The sequence below is a fragment of the Loxodonta africana genome, chromosome 1, assembly GCF_030014295.1.
Source record: "Loxodonta africana isolate mLoxAfr1 chromosome 1, mLoxAfr1.hap2, whole genome shotgun sequence".
Classification (NCBI taxonomy): Eukaryota; Metazoa; Chordata; class Mammalia; order Proboscidea; family Elephantidae; genus Loxodonta; species Loxodonta africana.
This window is the reverse complement of record NC_087342.1, coordinates 166,234,402-166,251,422: the sequence shown is the minus strand read 5'-3', so window position 1 is coordinate 166,251,422 and position 17,021 is coordinate 166,234,402.

Here is a 17,021-nt window from a genome sequence, read left to right as displayed (position 1 = left end):
TAGGGAATCATCTTTGTGAATCAAACATGATTTCCCAACTGGAGCAAGGAGAGGAACTGTGGAGGAAAGGAGTAGGATTTCTCCAAGATCAGAGTCTAGTCAGGGAAAGTGGACATAAAAAACAAGAAATGTTATCCTGCAGGAAGAACACATCCACCATCATGGTAATGAGATCTCTCATTGAAGAGAATTCCTTTGAATGTAATTTTTTGGGAGAATATTTTACCAACAATGTCACATTGACTCAACATTTGTTAACTTACATGGGAAATAAACATGATGTCAGCAAAGCATTCTGAAAATCCCTTAGTGATGAGTAATTCTTTAATTAACATAAGCAAATTCACACTAGAATTAAACCATATGACTGTCCTCTATGTGGGAAAGCCTTCATTCAAAGCTCTGACCTTATACAACACATTAGAACTCACACAGGAGAGAAACCATATGATTGCATATGTGTGGGAAAACCTTCAGTACAAGATCTAACCTGGAGAGAAACCATGTGTTTGTCAACTATGTGGGAAAGCCTTTAGTCAATGTTATGAACTTAGAAGTCATGAGAAAACACACACTGTAGAGAAACCATATGAATGCAAAGTATGTGGGAAAGCCTTTATTCAAAAGCCTTGCCTTACCTAACACAATAGAACTCACACTGGGGAGAAACCATATGATTGTCATATATGTGGAAAAACCTTCAGTACAAAATCTAATCTTAGAAAACATGACAGAATTCACACTGGAGAGAACCCATACATTTGTCAACTGTGTGGGAAAGCATTTAGTCAGAGCTATGAACTTAGAAGTCATGAGAAAACACACACCAGGGAGAAACCATATGAATGCCATATATGTGGGAAAGTCTTTATTCAAAAGTCTTGCCTTACACAACACAATAGAACTCACACTGGGGAGAAACCATATGGATGTCATCTCTGTGGGAAAGCCTTCATGAATTGTTCTAACTTGAGATGACATGAGAGAAGCCACACTGGAGAGAAATCACATGGATGTCAACTATGTGGGGAAGCCTTTAGTCAGTGTTCTGAACTTAGAGATCATGAGAAAACTCACAGTGGAGAGAAACCATTTCAGTGTAATGTTTGTGGGAAAACCTTCAGTAGAAGTTCTAACCTGAGACTTCATGAGAGAATTCATACTGGAGAGAAACCATATGAATGCCATGTATGTGGGAAAGCCTTCACTAGGAGCTCTAACATGAGACTACATGAGAAATCATATTTGAGAGAAACCATGTTTGTCAACTACGTAGAAAGTCTTTAGTCAATGTTCTGATCTTATAAATCATGAGAAAACAGAGGAGAGAAACCATATGAATGCCATATATGTGGGAAAGTCTTTGTCCAAAAGTCTTGTTTTACACAACACATCACACTGGGGAGAAACCATATGCATGCCATCTCTGTGGGAAAGCCTTTATGAATTGCTCTAACTGGAGATGACATGAGAGAAGCCACATGGGAGAGAAACCATATGGATATCAACTATTTGGAAAAGCCTTTCATCAGTGTTCTGAACTTAAAGATCCTGAGAAAACTCAGACTGAAGAGAAACCATTTCAATGTAATAATATGTGGGATAACCTTCAGTAGAAGTTCTAAACTGAGACTTTATGAGAGAATTCATACTGGAAATAAACCATATGAATGGCATGTATGTGGGAATGCCTTCTCTGGGAGTTCTAACTTGAGACTACATGAGAATTCACGCTTGAGAGAAACCATGTTTGTCAACTATGTGGAAAGTCTTTAGTCAATGTTCTGACCTTAGAAATCATGAGAAAACACACAGGAGAGAAACCATATGAATGCCATGTATGTGGGAAAACTTTCATTTATTGTTTTGACTCTAGACGTGTAAGCACTCATATATGTAATAATTGTGGAAGAGATTTCCTCCTTACTTGTAACATTTAAGCATCTCGTAGGAATTACACATTGAAGAAGCGTTATGTATGTAATTGACATAGGAAAGTCTTAGTCATCCTTACTACTTCAACCTAAGCAGATCCATACTGGACAGAATCCATATGAATATCATGTACGTGGCAAATGCTTTAGTCAATGGTCTGACCTTATTTGACATAAGAAAACTCACAATAGAAATTTAATAAATGTGATAGTCTTAAGTCACAGTTCTTACTCTTAAACCAGAACTCGCAAGTGAGAAAAATTCTTTTTTTTTCAATGTGGAAATGTCTTCTTATAGATATTGATCCTTTAAACAAAGTGAATAAACTCCACAGGAGATAAACTCATCTGTAAATCACTGTGCACTATTACTCAGCCATCCACCAGCCTTGGTGTCCATAGGAAAACTCAGTGTAGGAATAATGGCTTTTTATGAATTGTGTCCCTAAAAAAGATATGTTGAAGTACTAATTTCTGTACCAGTGAATGAGATTTTGTGTGAAAATAGTTTTTCTTTTGTTATCAATTAATGATATCATACCAGAGCAGAGAGTCTCATAATTGCTTTTAAGTGGTGCCTTATAAAAGAGGAGAACAGACATGGGGAGGCTCAGCAGGGGAAGACAGATGCCTTGTGAAGATACATCTACAAGCCAAAGGACACCACTACAAAACACCAGAAGGTGGAGGAGACAAGGAAAGATCTTACAGCAGACTGAAAGAACATGGTTGTCTTAGTCTTCTAGTGCTGCTGTAACAGAATTACCACAAGTGGATGGTTACAAGTCCAAATTCAGGGCGTCAGCTCCAGGGGAAGGCTTTCTCAGTTGGCTCTGGAGGAATGTCCTTGTCCTCAATCTTCCCTGGGTCAAGGAGCTTCTCAGGTGCAGGGACCCCGTGGCCAAAGGACACACTCTGCTCCTGGTGCTGCTTTCTTGGTGATATGAGGTCCCCAACTCTCTGCTTGCTTCTCTTTCCTTTTGTCTCTTGAGAGATAAAAGGTGGTACAGGCCACACTCCTTTACCTTGGATCAGGGAGGTGACCAGAGTAAGGGTGGTGGTATAATCTGACCCTAATCCTGTCAACATAAAATTACAATCAGAAAAGGAAGGACAAACACATAGCACTGGAAATCATGGCCTCACCAAGATGGTACATTTTTTGGGGGACATAATTCAATCTATGACATTCTGCCCTTTGCCCCCCCCAAAATCACATTCTTCTAACATACAAAACATATTCATCCCATCGTAGCACAGCAAAAGTCTTAAATCAAGTCCAAGTCCCAAATTCAAAAATTCCTCTTCATCTGTGAAATCTAGAACACAAGTTATATGCTTACAATGGTACATGGCAGAAAAGGCACAAGGTAAACATTTCCATTTCAAATGGGGGAAACTGGAGGGAAAGAAGGCGTAACAGGTACCAAGCAAGTTAGCAGAACACATTACATTAGCTCTCAAAGCTTTGAAAATAAACCTTTGTTCTCTGAGACTATTTACACAATAACCCTTCCCTCCAGCCTCTAGGTATTGACCACACTCCCCAGATTCTGAGAGGAGGCCCCTTGGCCCTGGGCCTCAGCTCCATCTTCCAGGCCCACTGGGACAGCAACTCTGTTCCCTCGGCTATAGGTGCACCATTCTTCTAGACAATCTGAATGGCAACTCCACCCTTAGAAACACCAGAGGCCATGGCTCCACCCTTTGAAACCCCTGAGGTCATGGCCATACCTTTTGAGACTAAGGCAGGTTGGTTTCTTGTGTTCCTTGCCTCTTCAGCTTCTGTTTCCTGGTTTCTTGGCCTCTAAGCTCCTTGGGCCTCACACCTGCATCTGCCTTGCTGGAGCAAGTGTTCCAAAGCTCAGTAGCTCTGCTAAGTGCCCAGAGGCACCCCACTCTGCCAGGAAGGCTCCTGCACACAGGCACTCAGCTCTCTGACTCCATGGATTAGCAAGCCTAGCTCCAACAATAAGTACCTGGAGACACCCCACTCTACCAGGAAGCTCCCTGCACACAGGCACTCTGTGCCCTCCCTCTGTGGGTTGGCTCCAGCACTGTCTCCTGCTGGTCTCCTGGTTCTGCTGCTGCTGGTTCTCTGCTGTGCTGGTCCTCTGCCGCTGTCTCAAATCTGTCCATTCACAGTTTCAAAACTGCTTCCACATTTTAGGTATCTGTTAGAGGAACACCCTGCTCCTGGTACCAAATTTTATCTTTGTCTTCTAGTGCTGCTGTAACAGAATTACTACAAGTGGATGGATTTAACAAAGAGAAACTTATTTTCTCACTATCTAGTAGGTTACAAGTCCAAATTCAGGGTGTTGGCTCCAGGGGAAGGCTTTCTTGGTCAGCTGTGGAGGAAGGTTCTTGTCCTCAATCTTCCCCTGGTCAAGGAGCTTCTCAGGTGCAGGGACTCTGTGTCCAAAGGATGGATTCTGCTCCTGATGCTGCTTTCTTGGTGGGATGAGGTCCCCACCTCTCTGCTTGCTTCCATTTTTATCTCTTGAGAGATAAAAGGTGGTACAGGCCACACCCCAGAGAAACTCCCTTTACCTTGGTTCAGGGAGGTGACCTGAGTAAAGGTGGTGTTACAATCCCACCCTAATCCTCTTAATCTAAAATTACAATCACAAAATGGCGGACAACCACACAACACTGGGAATCATCGCTTAACCAAGTTGATACATGTCTATTCTTTAAAAGTCAACCACTTTGTGGTATTTTGTTATAGCTGCTCTAGGAAAGTAAGATACCACAAAAATGGGAAGTAAGATAGAAAAGTGTTTACTAGGAGGACAAAGCCATTTAAGGAATACCAGATAATTCATGGTGGAGAAGTTTTCAATGAAAAAGCATGAGAAATCATTTTATTGGTAGAGCAACTTTTTAGAACATGTGAGGATTCACACTGAATAAAACTCTCAGTGTTGAAAGAAAGGCTTCAATGATCACTCAATCCTTAAAAAGTCCCATTGCCATTGAGTCAATTCTTAGTCACAGCTACCCTATAGGACAGAGTAGAACTTACATTCTCACATCAAGTAGAAAATCCAAAAATCAAAGTGGAAGAAAAAAAAAAAACTACGTGAATTTCATATCAGAAAACTCAGACTGGAAAGAAAAATCTAAACCCTTGAGAACAAAATTTAGCAAAGGATTCAAGTTTTTAACAAAAGACCTTTTGAAAATATGTGGAATAACAATATGGGATTGTGAAGTGATCTGGGCATATCAGATGCAGAATTTTATAAGAAGTACCAGGAAATGATATTATACTCAATCGATTACTACTTGCACATGTATAAACAGTAGAAGTTGGTGAAAAATCTGTTGGTCAGGTTTCAGGTTTTTATGCCATTAAAAGACATAGATTTGGGCTAATCAAAATAATTTTGTTGTAAACTGAAGCATATAGAACACAAAATTGTGTTTCTTAACATTTTAGAGCTATATATGTACATGGTAAAGGAAAGCAAATGTTGATAAATAAAAGAATACTTTGTCAGTTAAAAGAAAAAAAGGAAGCAGTGCAGGGAGCAAAGTGTGTCCTTCGGGCTGTAGTTCTTGCACAGAGAAACTCCTAGGCCAAGGGAAGATTGGTGACTTGGACCTTCCTCCAGAGCCAACAGAGAAAACCTTCCCCTGGAGCTGATGCCCTGAATTTGGACTTGTAGCCTACTAGACTGTGAGAGAATAAATTCCTCTTTGTTAAAGCCATCCACTTGTGGTATTTCTGTTACAGCAGCACTAGATGACCAAGACACACACTAATCCAGAGTATGTGCCATTAATTGTTCAATTCCAACCATTCCTCTTCCTTGGATGATCTGTCCTAAAACTACTGAGCTAAGACCAGAAAACCTGATAAGTATTCTCCTATAAACCCTACTTTCAGACAAAACTATTATTTGCTTAATGTGGTGTTTTTCATGAAGAGAGTAACTCAGGTTTACTTGATCAATAAGTCAAGGAATTCAGGCAATGTCTTTGAGAGCAATAGATAGTTCTGAAGAATTTTAAGCAGGATTATTACAATCAAATCTGCATTTTAGAAAAGATTACACTTGAATGAGAGTAGCAAGAGAAGATGTGCAGAGGCCAATGAATAGGCTTAATCTTCTAAGCTTTTATTGTAATAACATTTAACCTCTCAATTGTTTTTCTTGTAGACTTTTTTACAGTTAAAATGGTAGATTTTTGAGTAGCATTTATGGGTATGCATTTTTTTTTAATATCAAAACCCCAAAATCTCAGTATAAATTAACTAATATATTATGATCAGATCATCAGTAGATATTTATGAAGTTAAAAAAAAAAATATCCACCAACTCATAGCAACTTCATAGGATTTCCAAGGTTGTAAATCTTTAAGGAAGCAGACTGCCACATCTTTCACCCGTGAAGCCTCTTGGTGGTTTTGAACTGCCAACCTTTTGGTTAGCAGTTAATTGCTTTAACCATTGTACCACCAGGGCTCTTTTTTATGAAGTTACTTGCATAATAATGTTGAGATTCTGAGATGAATAAATCAAAAAAAAAAAAAAAACTCATTGCCATCAAGCCAATTCTGACTCATGGTGACTCCATGTGTTACAGAGAGAATTGCCTCAGACAATTTTCTTGTCAGTAATCTTTAGGAAAGCGGGTCATCAGACCTTTCTTCTCCAGCACAGCTGGGTGGGTTTGAACCACCAACCTTTAGGTTAGTAGTCAAGCACAAACTGTTAGCACCACCTAGGAACCAGATTCCAGTTTCTAATGACTGTAATCAGGAACTGCGTACCCGTAAGGACCTGGAAAAATCAGCCAGACTGTCTTCTACCTCTTAGCAGCAATTTTAGAGACAACTAATGTATCTTTCTCATTCTTAAAGACAAAATATTGACATGAAAAATAATTGAATTATTTAATGGAAAAATCTTCCTTTTTACAGCTTGCTGCATGATTTTATGTAATTCACTAGTCAAGAACTTCCCTCAAATTCAAACTCATTTCATTGTATATTCAATTCACACCACATTCAAAAACATTTGAAATCCATTCTTATACACTAAACTAGGATCCTCATACTAACTGGCTTGTATTCATTTTCAGAATTTGTGATTACTGGGAACATTTCTCCTAGAATTGCCCAGCCCCTAAGCCTATTGATCTAGTGTCAAGCCTTACTGCATTTCTCCATCTATTTTCAACTGATGTGCTGCATCTGACCTTTGCTTTGCTCTGTAACTTTGCTTCTGTGCTCTTTCTTGTAATCTGTATGTCTAAGATAATAAATCTCTCCTGGAATGTAGTTCTTGAACTAAATATAATTTATGATAGAATAGAGCTCCTTTTTTACTGTAACTTATTTTTGATACTTCTAAATGATTCTTTTAATATTCTTAATTACCAGACTTTCTTTTTTATTTATTAAAAAAGGATGAAATCACATATTACTTGAAGTTTCTGTGATTTATTTTCATGTATGCATATGAGATTTTGAATTTTAAAACTATGGAAAAGTATAAATTGTACAAATACTAAGTGTTATATTACCAATTGCACTACAATATGGATTTTCATTTTTCAGATAAGTTATATAATATAAATCTATCTGAAGAAATTCTCTTGTATTATGACATTATGGATTGAATTGTGTCCTCCAAAATAGTGTGTCCACTTGGCTAGGCCATGATTCCCAGTATTGTGTGATTGTCTACCATTTTGACATCTTATGTGATTTTCCTGTGTTGTAAATCCTACCTCTACGATGTTAACGAAGTGGGATTAGTGGCAGTTATGTTAATGTGGCAGGACTAAATCTACAAGATTAGGTTGTGTCTTAAATCAATCTCTTATAAGATATAAAAGAGAGAAGAGGATCAAGAGACATGAGGACCTCATACCACCAAGAAAAAGAGTGAGGAAAATAATGAATCCTTTGGACCCAGGGTCCCTGTGCTGAGAAGCTCCTCAACCAGGGAAGATTGATGACAAAGACCTTCCTTCAGAGCCAACTGAGAGAGAAAGTCTTGCCCTGGAGTTGGCACTCTGAATTCTGCCTTCTAGCTTACTAGACTGTGAGAGAATAAACCATCTACTTGCGGTATTTTATTATAGCACCACTAGATAACCAAGACATATGGTGATGGAATGGAAGTATTTATGATGGATAAAGTGAAGTTCATGAACGGAACCATACTTCATTCCTATGTTGCTGTGCAATTTAGCTGATTTCTTCCCCTCGAACCTATAGCAACATATTGTCCAGTCTAACCCTAACCCAAGGGACCCTGGCTAAAACACTCAACTGCTAACCGAAAGGTCAGTGATTCAAACCTGCCAGCCACTCTGCAGGTGAAAAGATTATAGTTTAGGAAAATCTATGGAAGGGTTTACACTGCTTGTAGGGTGAGTCAGAACAACCTAGCCATTACAATTCCACTCACACTCATTTCTAAGACATAGGGTGATTGCAATATTTAATTTCACTGAAGATTCTGTTATTGATGGATTATTTGAAGATAGCATGTAACCATTGTTAGGGATGGCTGTGGATTTTATATGAGAAAGGCTTTAATATTTCAAAACTGCTAAGGCAGTTTTAATATTTTAATATTAATTAAAAATTGATGGATCTTTACTTAGGGTATTTCTAATAGGCTAAAATAATATGTCAACTCACCAAAAGCTTAGGACAGATATTTCAAGGGAAGCTGATACACCTCATTTAGCTCAACAGCACAACTCTGACTTCCATAGTTGGAGTCAGAACAAATCTGATGTAGCCTGGACTCTGGTGTCTACCCTAAGGGAAGAATCAAATTTCCTCCTAGACAAGCACAGGCCAAGCTACATAATCTAATGGTCCTTTTACTTTTAGGTGGAAATTTTAGACTCATTTGGAATCATCCCAGCCTTCTGAATAAAATTAGATGGGAAGATTTTTTGGATGTATAGGGGGTGAAATTGAGGGTCAACAGGAGATAGCATACCTCTGATAAGATTACTGTAGTAAAACAGAAAACATGTTGATAAATTGTAGTTATCATTCAGGGAACATATATATGGTAATCCTCTACTTATGCTTCTTTAAAAGTAATGCAAGGCCATGCTACTGGATTTGACTAATTAGATGTTACTCGAAGGCAGAAGCTTAAGAGTCTGAGCTATGTACCCATCTTCTTTTCCCTGCATTAATAATCATGGAAGAATATGTCAATATAGAATCACTGACTGTATCCCTACAATGTTTATGGATGTTAATTGATAATTCCACCTGTGGTTTTTAAGCCATCGATATTTGTAGATATTTTATTCCTGGAGTCTTGCTTAGCCCATTCTGACTAGCACAAATTTTTGTTAAATTCCATTCATTTTTATAATTATCTGTAAAACCCTTAGAATATTTATTTGATTCAACAAATCAAATGATCGTTCAAAGAGTGTGGTTCCTTTGCAGAATTTATACAACCACCTTGCACTCTTGTTCTCATTTCCTTGATGGATTTTCTTCCCCTGGCAATTTTCTAAATGCTAATATTTCTCAGGATCTCATCCTTAGCAGTACTTCTCTAATCACACATTGCTTTTAAGCAACCATATCCACAAAATGATCTGTAGCTGTCCTTTAAATATTTTTTTTTTTTTTGGCTTTCACATTCCTACGAGCTGTAGGTTAGAATTTATCACTGTTTAAAGGATATCCTTTATGTTCTGAGACAACTTATTATCACTCTACTGTTTTTTTCCCATTACCTGCACAATAATTTAAGCTTAAAATTAGGATTAAATTTTGCATCCCACAACTGAATTCTTTGATGGCCAGAGAAGCAGGGATGGGGGTCTGGAGACCATGGTTTCAGGGGACATCTAGGTCAATTGGCATAACAAAATGTATTAAGAAAACTTTCTGCATCCCACTTACGTGAGTGGCTTCTGGGGTCTTAAACTCCAGCAAGTGGCCATCTAAGATGCATCAATTGCTCTCTACCCACCTGGCGCAAAGGGAAATGAAGAACACCAAAACTCAAGGAAATTATGAGCCCAAGAGACAGAAAGAACCACAAAAACTGGAGACTACATCAGCCTGGGACCAGAAGAACTAGATGGTGCCCAGCTACCACCAATGACTGCCCTGACAGGGAATACAACAGAGAATCCCTAATGGAGCAGAAGAGCTAAGTGGGATGCAGACCTCAAATTCTCATAAAAAGACCAGACTTAACGGTCTGACTGAGACTAGAAGGACCCCAGAAGGTCATGGTCCCTGGATCTTCTGTTAGCCCAAGTCTGAAACCATTCCTTAAGCCAACTCTTCAGACAGGGATTAGACTGGACTACAAGACAGGGAATAATACTGGTGAGGAGTGAGCTTCTTGGCTCAAGTAGACACATTAGACTAAGTGGGCAGCTCCTGTTGGAGGTGAGATGAGAAGAAAGAGGGGGACAGGACCTGGCTGAATGAACATGGAGAATACAGAGTGGAGTGGAGTAAAGTATTGTCTTATTAGGGGGAGAGCAAGTAGGAGTACACAGCAAGGTGTATATAAGTTTTTTATATGAGAGACTGGCTTGACTTGTAAACTTTCACTTAAAGCACAATTGAAAATAAATAAACAAATAAAATTTTGTATCCCGTCTTCAATCAGCTGCTCTCTATCTCCTCTTATCTAAAGTTCACAAAAACAAGTCATTTTGTTACTGAGTGGAAACCCCAGGTTCTTACTCGGCATGAGTCTTATTTGGCAATAAACGAGAGACCGAGGTGGCAGAATAGGAAAGGCACGTTTATTTAATTGTATAAGGAAATGGAATCATTTGGAGCTACTGATGCCAAGACTGCCTGCCAAGGGTGGACAGATAAGTTACTTTTAAAGAGGTTTACAAGTAGGAGTTCATACAAGTTACATCAGCAGCATTCTTAGTCACACCATGCAGGCGCCATGGGATTTACATATAACCTCCAAGCAAAAGCAGGATCCAAATGCAAAGCTCGGGGGGCAGGATGGGGCCCAGCAAAGGAAACAATTTTTGAATATAACACTGTAGAGGGTGGGGAGCCAGGTAAAGAATACAGCTCTGTGGGAGCTCTGCCTCAATTTCTATTTTCTTAACATGTATTGAATTTGTTCCCTCTTTATCATCACCATTGCTGCTGCATTTATGTAGGACTTTATCCATTGCTTTGAAATATTGGATTAGTGCCTCAAGTTACATCATTGCATCCCCATGAGACAGAAGATAATTCTATAATTAAAATAGGGTCATCTCTTACTTGCTTATACTAAATCCATGACTGCCCAATTTTTGTAAAAATTTTTAAATTCCTATTTTATAGACATACAAATAAAATGCTTAACTAGTAACTTATTTGGGATACAGAGCCCTTATTTCTGATCTTTTGCTCCAACTCTATTCCTGCCATGTACCAAAAATAAGCCTTCTAGAAATCTGTAGGGCCCCTTGTAAATAAATTTTGAAACTACTGGTCTACTAAGTAAGGTACAGACTAGATGGATCATGTTACTCTTCATGACCCAACTTTATTTTTGTATCTTCTTTATTGTATAGCACATATAGCACTTATTTTAGTTTGTTGTTGTATCAACCTGGAGTGATTTTCCTCCTTCCTGGTTTCCTTTTATTAGAATTAATTAAAATTATTTGAAAGATTTTCTCTTGGATGTATAATAGAGATTGTTGTATGTTCAGCCTCTCTTTTTCCAGTCTTTCCATGAAGCTATCTTTAGAAACAGATTGATCAAATCTTTGTTCTATATAACAGATTGTTGTATTCAAAGTAACAGTCTTTGGAGTTTTTGAAGTTGATTCTAATGAGACAAGAATTAGTGTCTCTTCTTACACTGTAGGATTAAAATCTCTTCAGCTGCTATTTTTCCATCATTTCTTGGGTGAAATTCTGTAATAAGAGAATATAAATTCACATGCAATGAATTTAGATGAATGATGGAGAGAAAATTAAGGGAGTATTTGAGTCTAGCTTTTAGTGGTTCCTGAGGTCTGGCTGAATCATTGCCCTTTCCATGGATTGAGTGCATAATCTTTCCTTTTATTATGTAAACTGCTCCAATATCTCAAAAATAAAACACCTTTTGTGTATTAGCTAATTTGAGTTGGGTTTCCATCAGCAACAACAAAACAGCAACCCCTTGCCTTAGAGTTGATTCTGACTCATAGCAATCCTATAGGATAGAGTAAAACTGTCCCATAGAGTTTCCAAGGAGCATATGGTGAATTCGAACCTCCGACTTTTTGGTTAGCAGCTGTAGCTCTCAACCACTAAGGCAGCAGGGTTTCCATCACTTACATCTTAAATTTCCTAAGTACTACACACATAGCCGCAAAAAGTTGCATAGATATCAAAAAGTTTAAATTTCCCTAGACCTTATTAAAAACCCCAACTTGAACAAGTCTATACTTAGGCAAAACTCATGCATCTTCCCTTTGTATTCCGATAGATTCTCGTTTGGAATTCCTTGATAGTTTAAATGGTAGTTCTTTAACTTGGTTTATGTCCCTGGGTGGTGCAAATGGTCACTGCTAACTGACAGGTTTAAAGCTTGAGTACCTGCAGGGTTACATCAGAAGAAAGGCCTGGCTACAGAAACAGACCCTCAAAAAATCAGCCATTAAGAACTCAATGAGTTTGTGTTTATGGTGATGGAAAATTTGGTAATGGGTATTGGTGGTGGTTTCACAACATGATTAATGCCAAACTGATTGGTGTCATGAAATCGTACAGGTGAAAAATGTTGAATTGACAAAGGTTGCATTGTATATGTACTTACAACAACAACAACCGATGGAGCACAGCTTTACTCTGACACACATGGGGTCACCATGAGTCAGAATCCACTTTATGACAACTAGAAACTTAGTTTATAGTTGTCACCACTCTGGACCCTTGAACGGAAGATATCGTGTTGTATTCATGTTAATTTCTCTAATTCTCTTTATTTTGTGATTTTGTTTTTATGTTTGAATCTAGAAGACAGGAAAGAAAGTTTGCATCATGAGGTACTCTGAAGGTTATTCTAGACTTTTGAAAGCTAAAAGGGATACTAGCGGACAGGTAACTTTGTGCTCCAATCTATGTAAATATCTATTCTTGAGGGCCTTGAAAGTTGACCATCCACTTCACTTTAATATGGAATTGATGCATGAGACAGTTTGACCTATCAATGGACAGCTCTAGCTGATGTAAATTGGCACAAATTTTTATTGTTAATTTTTAATTTCCACAATCACAGAAAGTACTTAACTCTTTTAAATACAAATTATCTATGATTACACTTACTCCTCACTTATTGACTATCTTGTTATACAATATTTGACATTTATGAGAATACTAAAAAATCTACTATCCGACTATTTTGCAAATTAATGATGTATGCCTGGCAGTAACGAATGCCGAGGTGCAAGGTGAGAGTAACACTGGTTTCGATGGTTGAGGTTATGTGCCTACTTGGCTGAGCCATAATTCTCAGTGGTTTGCTTCTTTTTTGGATCCGATGTGATCATCCTCCATTATCACATAACACCAATTTTAGCATAATGACCTAGTCTTTGGAACCTAACCATGTCAATAAGTGAGGAGTGGTTGTATGTTACTTTCTGCTTACATAATTTAGAGTCCCCTGTTGATATTTTGGAAACCTTGGTAGTATAGTTGTTAAGCGCTACAGCTGCTAATCAAAAGATCGGCAGTTTGAATCCACCAGGCTCTCCTTGGAAACTCTACGGGGCAGTTCTACCCCGACCTATAGGGTCGCTATGAGTCGGAATCAACTCGATGGCAACAGGTTTGGTTTCTGGTTATTGATATTTTAATTTTAAATGATAAACCTGAAAAATTTCCATTTGGTTTATAAATTTCGTATCACTCTCCATAATTCAATCTATTACTGTCAATGAACCATTCTATGCTCTGTACAATTTACGATTCTCTTATTATCAGATACAGTGGCAAAATAATTGTTTCACTTATCACTTTTGTCATAATATGATATATTCTTCAATCATCTTTAAGAAATATGATTCATTTCTTGTTGAAAGCTACTAATTTTATGAACTTATGAACTAAAGGTACTAATTTTATGAATAAAGCAAGGAGAACAATTTCTCTGAAAAGTCACTTCTATTTTTATTAACAGAATACAAACCAGTGCACAAAGCACAACTGCCTAAGTTTCCACTGAAATCATTTGGGTTATAAATTACACAGAGTGTTTGTTTGAAATCAGTTGTACATATTTGATCTTATTCTGAATTACAACAACCATATGCAGCTTTTCAATCACAGAAATTATATTGGAAATGGCCAATTTAACGGCATATGGTTAGCATCATATTTCCCTCATTTTTAGAATGAATATTTGTGTCATAACTAAAATGAATGTCATAATAAACTAAGTGTTCATATGAATATGTCAATAATGGTCTCTTGACATTAATTTTATAGAGATTAGGCTTATTTTTCTGTATAGATTTTTGGACAGTCTTAGAGAAATTAATATAAAAAATTTAGGATTCAGTGTTTTATTTTAAGTGACAAGGTGATTATAATGTCTCACTGCTTATAATACTTAACATATCCCCAGACTTTAGGAAACAGTACTATTTCTTTATAACTTAATAACAATTGTAATTTTAACCTGAGCGTTGTCTATACAGAGATGAAAGCCATATGAAACCTATTGAATTAACACTCCGGTGCTATCTCAGTGTCTGAAATAAGCAAGGGGATCACAATAGTTCAAATTCAAAAAAGCTGTCGTACAAAAGGAGACCTGGTGGTACAGTGGTTAAGCATTCAGCTGCTAACCCAAAGGTCAGTAGTTCAAATCCACTAGCCACTCCTTAGAAACCCTATGGAGCAATTCTACTCTGACCTATAGGGTTGCTATGAGTCAAAATCAACTCAATAGCAATGAGTTTGTTTTCTTTTTTTTTTTTTTTTTTGTGGGGGCGGGTTGGTCATATAGAAAAAAGGAAATAGATATTAACTAAATTTTCAAAAAAAATGTATATTCACCAACCGAATATTTTAGCAAAAAAATACCCTTGGTGATTTGTGTGTGTGTGTGATTACGGAAAATTTTATTTGAATTACTCATTGTTGAATATTATCTTTTCAATAGTAATTTTTTGCTACTTAGGTAAAATAGTGACTTTTTGCTACTTAGATAAAAGGCAACTTTTTTTATGATTTGTGTAAATAAAGTTAAATGTCATTTGTGAGGTCTACAACCAATGTATAGAATGAGGTTTTTCTTTTTAATTGAGTAATAAAAATTAGAAGATGGTATATAAATCTGGTAATATTAGAGCTTCGTTTTTTATAGAAAAGTTCTATTAGAATAGAGATAACACTTGGCAACATGTAACGATGACTCTTTAAACAATTATTCAACGGTAGGGAATCTCTCTTCTATCACATCTGGCTGAATAATTTTGAAAACCTCAACCCTTCAGAGAAACAATGAGGATTTTTGGGAGTAATTCCCTACACTTAAGACTGGAAAAAAAACACAAATGAATGAGATGAAAAGGTTTTCGGTCCCTAACATCCTAAGTGTTTACTTAGACAAAGTCATGCAGGAGGTGGAAAGGGTTTCCTGTGATTAAGACAGTGAAGACTGTGGTAGAGACAATTTCAGGTCTTTCTGAAGATTTTCACTACCTGACATCTCCATGGGAAACCCTAGTGGCATAGTGATCAAGAGCTATAGCTGCTAACCAAAAGGTCAGCAGTTTGAATCCACCAGGTGCTCCTTGGAAACCCAATGGGAAACCCAAAGATCGCTATAAGTCAGAATCGACTCAAAGGCAACAGGTTTGGTTTTTATGTTCGTCGTCTCCATAAGGAATTTAAGATACCTCCAGAGGTGGAGACAGTATGTATGCTTTTGGAGGTCTTCTAGCTACTTTAGATCAAATGGACGTAAGTCCTGTTACACTGAAATAGTTAAGAATTTCTTTTGTTGATTTTTTTTCTAGGTATTTTCAAGATAACTGTTTTCACACAGGGCCACAGTATACGAATTTAGCAATATAAGATTAAGATTTTTTAGTGATCTGCTTTTTTACAAGTTTTAGGTAACTAGTGGCTTCAAAAATTGTGGAAGTTGTTACAACAGAGAAAGAGCAAGGTGGTGGTTTCTTTTGATTAAGGCAAACATCCACATTATTTCTGAAAAATATCCCTACGTGTGTAGAGAAACTAGGTTAACCGAAAGGAGAAAAAAAAAAAAAAATCATAGGAGAATCTGTTACCGTGGAAACATTACGGTGAACATGTACTAGTAAAAATATCAAACAGGCAGATTAACTTGTCTGTCTTTTTTAATATTAAACAATTCTGTAATTCCTTTTAATTGCTTAAAACCAAGGTTTTCTTTCCGAAGCTAAATCTATTGCAATATTATAGTCTAGCTTGCTTTCTTTCTTGATAATTTTTGCTGAACAAAAAAATGAATTTGTGTAGCATATTTTTATGTACTATCCTCATAAAGTCTCTGGATGGTATTTAAGTGCTTGACAATGAGTCAAAAGTTTGGTAGTTCAAACCACCCCAGAGGTGCTTAGGATGACAGGCTCAGTGATCTGCTTCTGAAAGGTCATAGCCTGGAAAACCCTATGGAGCAGTTCTACTTTGTACACATGACATCGCCATGAGTCGAAACTGACTCAACAGCAACTAACAACAGCAACATCTTAATGTTATGTACTAATCAAGGATCCAGCACATTTACCAAATGAATGATCTAGGCAGGCAGCTTTCTCATCCCAAGAAGAAATGCACATAGAGTATTTTTAAGTTAAATGAACATGATGGATCACTGTTTTTAAGTATGTTTTCTACAAAACTTCTGGGTATGTAATTTCTGTTGGTTTATGTCTTAAGTTTTAAGCTCATTGATGCTCATCGCTAACTTAGGTATTTGTTATTCCTATCTGAAAATTCATGAAGTGACTATTTTCCTATCTGAATTTCCATTTAGTGGGAAAAATGTTTCTTCAAGTGAATTTAACCTCAATATAGATTTTTTTGGTTTGTTTTTAGTATATAATAATCTATAT